Source organism: Salvelinus namaycush, chromosome 32, assembly GCF_016432855.1.
Source record: "Salvelinus namaycush isolate Seneca chromosome 32, SaNama_1.0, whole genome shotgun sequence".
Lineage (NCBI taxonomy): Eukaryota > Metazoa > Chordata > Actinopteri > Salmoniformes > Salmonidae > Salvelinus > Salvelinus namaycush.
The window spans coordinates 17,604,592-17,611,270 of record NC_052338.1 but is presented as its reverse complement, the minus strand read 5'-3'; positions in this window follow the sequence as shown (position 1 = coordinate 17,611,270).

Below are 6,679 nucleotides of genomic sequence, written 5' to 3'. Positions count from 1 at the left end.
ATGCCGACTCTGTTGCCATGGTGAGCCTAATTCAGCTTGGACGTCTCCTAATTGGAAAGCATGGATGGAGAAAAAGAGAAAAAATAAGAGAAAAACATCAGAGTCATTATCATTAATAGGAATCAATAGTCCCTGGCCTAGGTGCTCGGGCTGTGGCAGTATCGATAGGTGAAGGGGGAGAGGTGAGGGGGGAGGGGAATCAGAGGAGGGCTGTGACAGGGGGAGGGAGGGAGGAAGGGTGTTCATACAGATCAATGGAGGAGCCTTTAACTTAAATGATTGCCGCTCAGAGTAGAAAAGCCAGGCAGAGAAATACTTTTAAGCTGAACGTACCGTATACCACAGATCATTTACATACTCAGGGTCCGCTCTCTCTAGCTGTCAGTGTTTTACCACCTGACGTACTGTGCACTAAATGGCAGTGTGAGTGCATTACAGTACCGTGAGGTGGGAAGGCAGGGGCACCTACTTCTGTCAATGCTGTAGGTGGGAGCTAGCCTTTTGTTCATAACGCTATAAAAACAAATGGAACTGTAAATGTCAATCTCCAATTTCATGCACAAAAATGCAGCATTGCGGAATGGAATGAGAAGACCTAAAACTCTACTCTCTCTGTTAAACCAACAAACGAAGAAACAACAAGTCAATTGGAAACCATATTTGTGATCTCGTGATCCCACATTTCTTTGTCTATCCTGTACATGGAATAGATCAGTAGCATCTCTTGATCTATAATCAGTCATAACAGCACAATACTGCAGTGTGTCAATGGCAGTACTTTTGATACATGAGGGATGGTAATGCAATGGCAGCCTTTGAGGGGGTGTTAGGTCATCACTGAATAAACATTCCTACAATGAATCTGTTATTATTGTGTTCTGTCTGATACATTAGGTTCACTTTCCATTAATCTCCTTCCCAAACACTTCCGCCCAAATGCACTTTGCGCAATAGCCAGGGGACGAGGTTGACTTTCCACAAATAACTTTGTGAAAATACCACAGATAACAGCACCTGCTGCTGGTTTAGGTCAGATCCCCCTACAAAACTCTAAAAAGGTTCAAGACACAGATAAGGACTTTCCTTCCCTCCCAACTCGAAAAAAAGGTTCCCCTATCATTTATCCATGTCAAATTATTTAAAATTAAAATGGCGAATGAATAATTGATTTATTCATTAGTGGAAGATGACATCCTGTAAGAGTTAATAAAACTTCATCTCTAAAAATGGCCTTGAGAGATACATCCCCCTGTAATTCATCATGCAAGTTAGTTTCCTGTATTGCATCTTCTATTAACTTCAGTCATGACTCGTGACTGAACAAACTATTGAAGAATTCATACACTGAAGAGTATGTTTTGCACAATGTTTCCAATACATAGAAAGCCTGCATTTTGTTCATATCTGTCACGTTCCTGACCTATTTCTGTTAGTTTGTTGTATGTGTTAGTTGGTCAGGACGTGAGTTTGGGTGGGCATTCTATGTTTTCTGTTTCTATGTTGGTTTAAGGGTTGCCTGGTATGGCTCTTAATTAGAGGCAGGTGTTTGGCGTTCCTCTAATTGAGAGTCATATTTAGGTAGGTTGTTTCACAGTGTTCGTTGTGGGTGGTTGTCTCCTGTGTCAGTGTTTGTCGCACCATACGGGACTGTTCGGTTTGTTTTTGTACATCGTCATTTTGTGTAGTCTATTTTCCCTGTTCGTGCGTTCTTCGTGTTTATGTAAGTTCGTCGTCCAGGTCTGTCTACTCCGTTTGTTGTTTTGTTAGTTATAGTGAAGTTCGTGTTTTTTCGTCTTGTCTTTAAATAAATTATGTGTTCACAACCCGCTGCGCCTTGGTTCCATCACTACTCCTCCTTTTCGGATGAAAAGGAGGAGAACAACCGTTACAATATCAACTGATGTTCTTACCAGTCAATATGTACAGTAAAATACACTACTAGTACATCATACTGTATGCACCTCTCTATATACTCCTGCGCCAACAGGTTGCAAGAGGCTAGTCTTCTTTTGCAATCACATTCATAGTAGCTTTGCCTCAGACTGAGCAACCCACATCCAGTGATCCAGAGGGAATACAAAGAGGATAAGAGATCCCCAAATCACCCTTCATATTCCCCCTATGCAATCATTACACATCTCCCTCAGAAGGACCACGTTGGTTCAACAACTCCGTTTTTGTTTTCCACTGAAGAGCGGCTAGCACTGATTATGGCTTTTACATATTGGAGGAGTGGAGGAACAAATGTGAAAGCTTATTTTCCTGGTCCCCTCTGGGCCACGTTTCTCCCATTACCTCTGCGTCTCCCTTGAAATAATGTATGCGTCCCAAATGACCAGAACCCTGTAGTAGCGTGCTAGGGGGAATAGGGTGCCATTTAGGATGCAGATAATGCCACATTGTCTCCACTGAACCTTCCCCTATATCACATCACCACTGTGCTCTCCTCTGTCTGAGACTGAGACCTTGTTGTTCACACAGAGCCCAAACAAATACAACGCCGGTTTACCTGACAATTTCCCTGAGAATCTCCATTGAAAGCAATTTTTTTGTCCAGGACTAGGCTTTGTAACCTGTGTCCGGGAAACCGGCCCCCCAGTATCTAGAATAGATCTTAGTAAATTAGAGAGAAAATGCATTCAGATAGCGATCTGTCATTAACATGCCACTCGTGACAAAGTTTCATCTGAAATGTCATTGCCAGAATCCATAAACGAAATTGTGTAATGAATCATATATGGGACTGTATGAAGTGAAGGTCTTCAGTTAAAACATTCTACTGCAATGGTTTTACAAGTTGGATTGTACAACCCAGAATGAAGGGTTTGAAAGGATGAAGTGTCTGATTTTGTGTTGATTGTATTTACAACCCAGAATGAAGGGTTTGAAGGTGTCTGTGGTTTTATGCGTTGATTTCGTTTACTTACTCCTTTGATAGTTTAACCTCTTTCAGCTAGGGGGCAGAATTTTTATGTTTGGAAAAATAACATTCCCAAGGTAAACGGACTATTTCTCAGGTGCAGATGCTAGAATATGCATATAATTGACAGATTGGGATAGAAAACACTCTAAAGTTTCCAAAACTGTCAAAATATTGTCTGTGGGCCTCCCGGGTGGCGCAGTGGTCTAGGGCACTGCATCGCAGTGCTAACTGCGCCACCAGAGTCTCTGGGTTCGCGCCCAGGCTCTGTCGCAGCCGGCCGCGACCGGGAGGTCCGTGGGGCGACGCACAATTGGGCTAGCGTCGTCCGGGTTAGGGTGGGTTTGGCCGGTAGGGATATCCTTGTCTCATCGCGCTCCAGCGACTCCTGTGGCGGGCCGGGCGCAGTGCGTGCTAACCAAGGGGGCCAGGTGCACGGTGTTTCCTCCGACACATTGGTGCGGCTGGCTTCCGGGTTGGAGGCGCGCTGTGTTAAAGAAGCAGTGCGGCTTGGTTGGGTTGTGCTTCGGAGGACGCATGGCTTTCGACCTTCGTCTCTCCCGAGCCCGTACGGGAGTTGTAGCGATGAGACAAGATAGTAATTACTAGCGATTGGATACCACGAAAATTGGGGAGAAAAGGGGATAAAATTTATTTAAAAAAAAAATAAAAAATAAATATTGTCTGTGAGTATAACAGAACTGATTTTGCAGGCGAAAACCTGAGGAAATCCAACCCGGAAGTGCCTTTTATTTGGAAACATCCCTGTTCCGTTGCCTGCCCCTCCTCCATTTAAAGGGGTATCAACCAGATTCCTTTTCCAATGGCTTCCTCAGGCTGTGACCAGGCTTTAGACATAGTTTCAAGCTTTTATTTTGAAAAATGAGCGAGATTTTTCAAAACGCGTCAGGTGTCCTTTGATTAGTTCCTGCGCGCGACAGATGTAGCTCGACATTTTCCTTCTCTGTAGTATTGAATAGGTTACCGTCCGGTTTAAATATTATCGATTATGTATGTTAAAAACAACCTGAGGATTGATTATAAAAAACGTTTGACATGTTTCTACGAACATTACGGATACTTTTTGGAATTTTCGTCTGCCCTTCAGGACCGGAACGAGCCTGTGGTTTTCTGAACATAACGCGCAAAGCAAATGGCGTTTTTTGGTTATAAAACTAATCTTTATCGAACAAAAAGAACATTTATTGTGTAACTGGGAGTCTTGTGAGTACACGAGTGTACTTACACTTTATGAACAACCAACTGCTCATTACTGGGCTGGGACACATTCTTCTATTACAATAGGCTCTGAGATGGAGCTGAACTTCCTGTATAGACTGTCTAAATATAAAAGGTAAGAAACCCATAGCCTCTCCAGTGTAGGTTTCATGTGAGACAGTGCCACCTGCTGGTGATAAATATATATACTACTGGTATTCAAGTACACAAAGTATATCTGTATTTTAATGAACAAAATGCAAACATCGATGTCACGAATATCACCGAAGGTGGCTCCCCTTCCCGTTCGGGTGGCGCTCGGCGGTCGTCGTCACCGGTCTACTAGCTGTCACCGATCCCTTTTTCCCTTTTCGTTTGGTTTTGTCTAATTGTTTTCACCTGTTCCTTGTTGGGGTTTTTGGGTTGGTGTTATTGAAGTTCGATTAGCCCGATTGTGTTTGTGCGGGCTTGTTTCTGTTATGTGAGAGGTGTTCTTTATTTGTATGGGTTTTCCGCTGTCCGGTTAGATACCAGTGTGTACTTAGGTGGAATGGTTTACGCCTATGTTCGGCGTTATTGTACGTTTTTTGGTTGGACATCAAAGCATGTTTTTCCCCGTAACCTCTGCTCTCTGCGCCTGACTCCACACCCATTCACTCTTTGAACGTTACAGAAGCCCGCACCACAAGTATGGAGTCAGCAGGAGCAGCGACCACCCCTCTCCCCACGATGGAGGAGCGAGTCCTTCATCACACGTCCATCCTCCATCGCATCGGATCAGCGATGGATCAGATGATGGAGAGGATGGACCGCTGGGAGAGGGGTGGTCTCCCTACTACCCCTCCAACCCTCCCATCGGCAACGCTACCATTTCCTCCAGCGGGATCCGGTACCAGCGCTCTGCGTATTGCGCCTCCGAGGGAGTATGATGGAGCGGCGGCAGGGTGCCAGGGATTCCTGCTACAACTAGAGATTTACCTGGCCACCGTTCGGCCGGCTCCCTCGGACGAGGAGAGCGTGAGTGTCCGCGTCTCTTGCCTGACGGGTAGAGCCCTGGAGTGGGCCAATGCCGTCTGGAACGGGCCCGACTCGGCGAGGGGCCACTACCCAGAGTTCACCCGCCGTTTCCGGGCCGTGTTCGATCACCCTCCGGAGGGCCGAGCGGCGGGTGAGAGATTGTTCCATCTCAGGCAGGGGACGAGGAGAGCGCAGGACTTCGCGCTGGAATTCCGGACCTTGGCCGCTGGAGCGGGATGGAACGACAAGGCCCTGATAGACCATTACAGGTGTAGCCTGAGAGAGGACATCCGCAGGGAGTTGGCTTGTCGGGACACTACGCTCAGCCTGGACAAGCTCATAGACATGTCGATCCGGCTAGACCATCTGCTGGCTGTTCGCGGACGTTCTGAAAGGGTCCTGTCTGTTCCACCTCCTGGCCCTCCCGCTCCCATACCTATGGAGCTAGGGGGGGCTGCATCTAGGGAGACCGGAGGAGGAGGCTCCTCCTGTACCAGTTGTGGCCAGAGAGGGCACACTTCCGGTCGGTGCTGGAGGAGTCCATCTGGGAGTCGAGAGGGCAGGCAGAACACTCCTCAGTCACCCCAGGTGAGTCAGCACCACCCTCACCCAGAGATTCCTGTTGGTCACATGTTTTTATTAATTTGTTTCCTTAAGTTTTCTCCTTCTTTCCAGCATAAGGCGCTAGTCGATTCAGGCGCAGCTGGGAACTTTATAGATCGTGGACTCGCCCAGAGGTTGAGGATTCCGTTAGTACAGGTAGACCCCCCTTCCCCGTGCACTCCTTAGATAGTTGACCGTTAGGGTCAGGGCTGGTCAGGGAGGCCACGATTCCTCTGGAGATGATTACTCGGGGGGGATCATAAGGAGCGGATTAGTCTGTTCCTTATCGATTCACCTGCGTTTCCGGTGGTGCTGGGGATTGCCTGGCTGGCTATTCACAATCCTAAGATTTCGTGGAGACAGGGAGCTCTCCAGGGGTGGTCTGATGAGTGTTCAGGTAGGTGTGTAGGAGTTTCCATCGGTGCGACAACGGTGGAGAGTCCAGACCAGGTTTCCACCGTGCGCATTCCCGCTGAGTATGCCGATTTGGCTATCGCCTTCAGTAAAAAGAAGGCGACCCAATTACCACCCCATCGACAGGGGGATTGCGTGATAAACCTCCAGGTAAACGTTGCACTGCCCAGGAGTCACGTGTATCCTTTGTCCCAGGAGGAGACGTTGGCTATGGAGACATATGTCACGGAAGCTCTGGGACAGGGGTACATTCGGCCCTCCATGTCACCCGTCTCCTCGAGTTTCTTTTTTGTGAAGAAAAAGGAGGGTGGTTTGCGTCCGTGTATTGATTATCGAGGTCTCAATTCCATCACGGTGGGTTTTAGTTACCCACTACCTCTCATCGCTACGGCGGTGGAATCATTTCACGGGGCGCGGTTCTTCACGAAACTGGACCTCAGGAGCGCGTATAATCTAGTGCGTATTCGGGAGGGAGATGAGTGGAAAACCGCGTTTAGTACCACATCT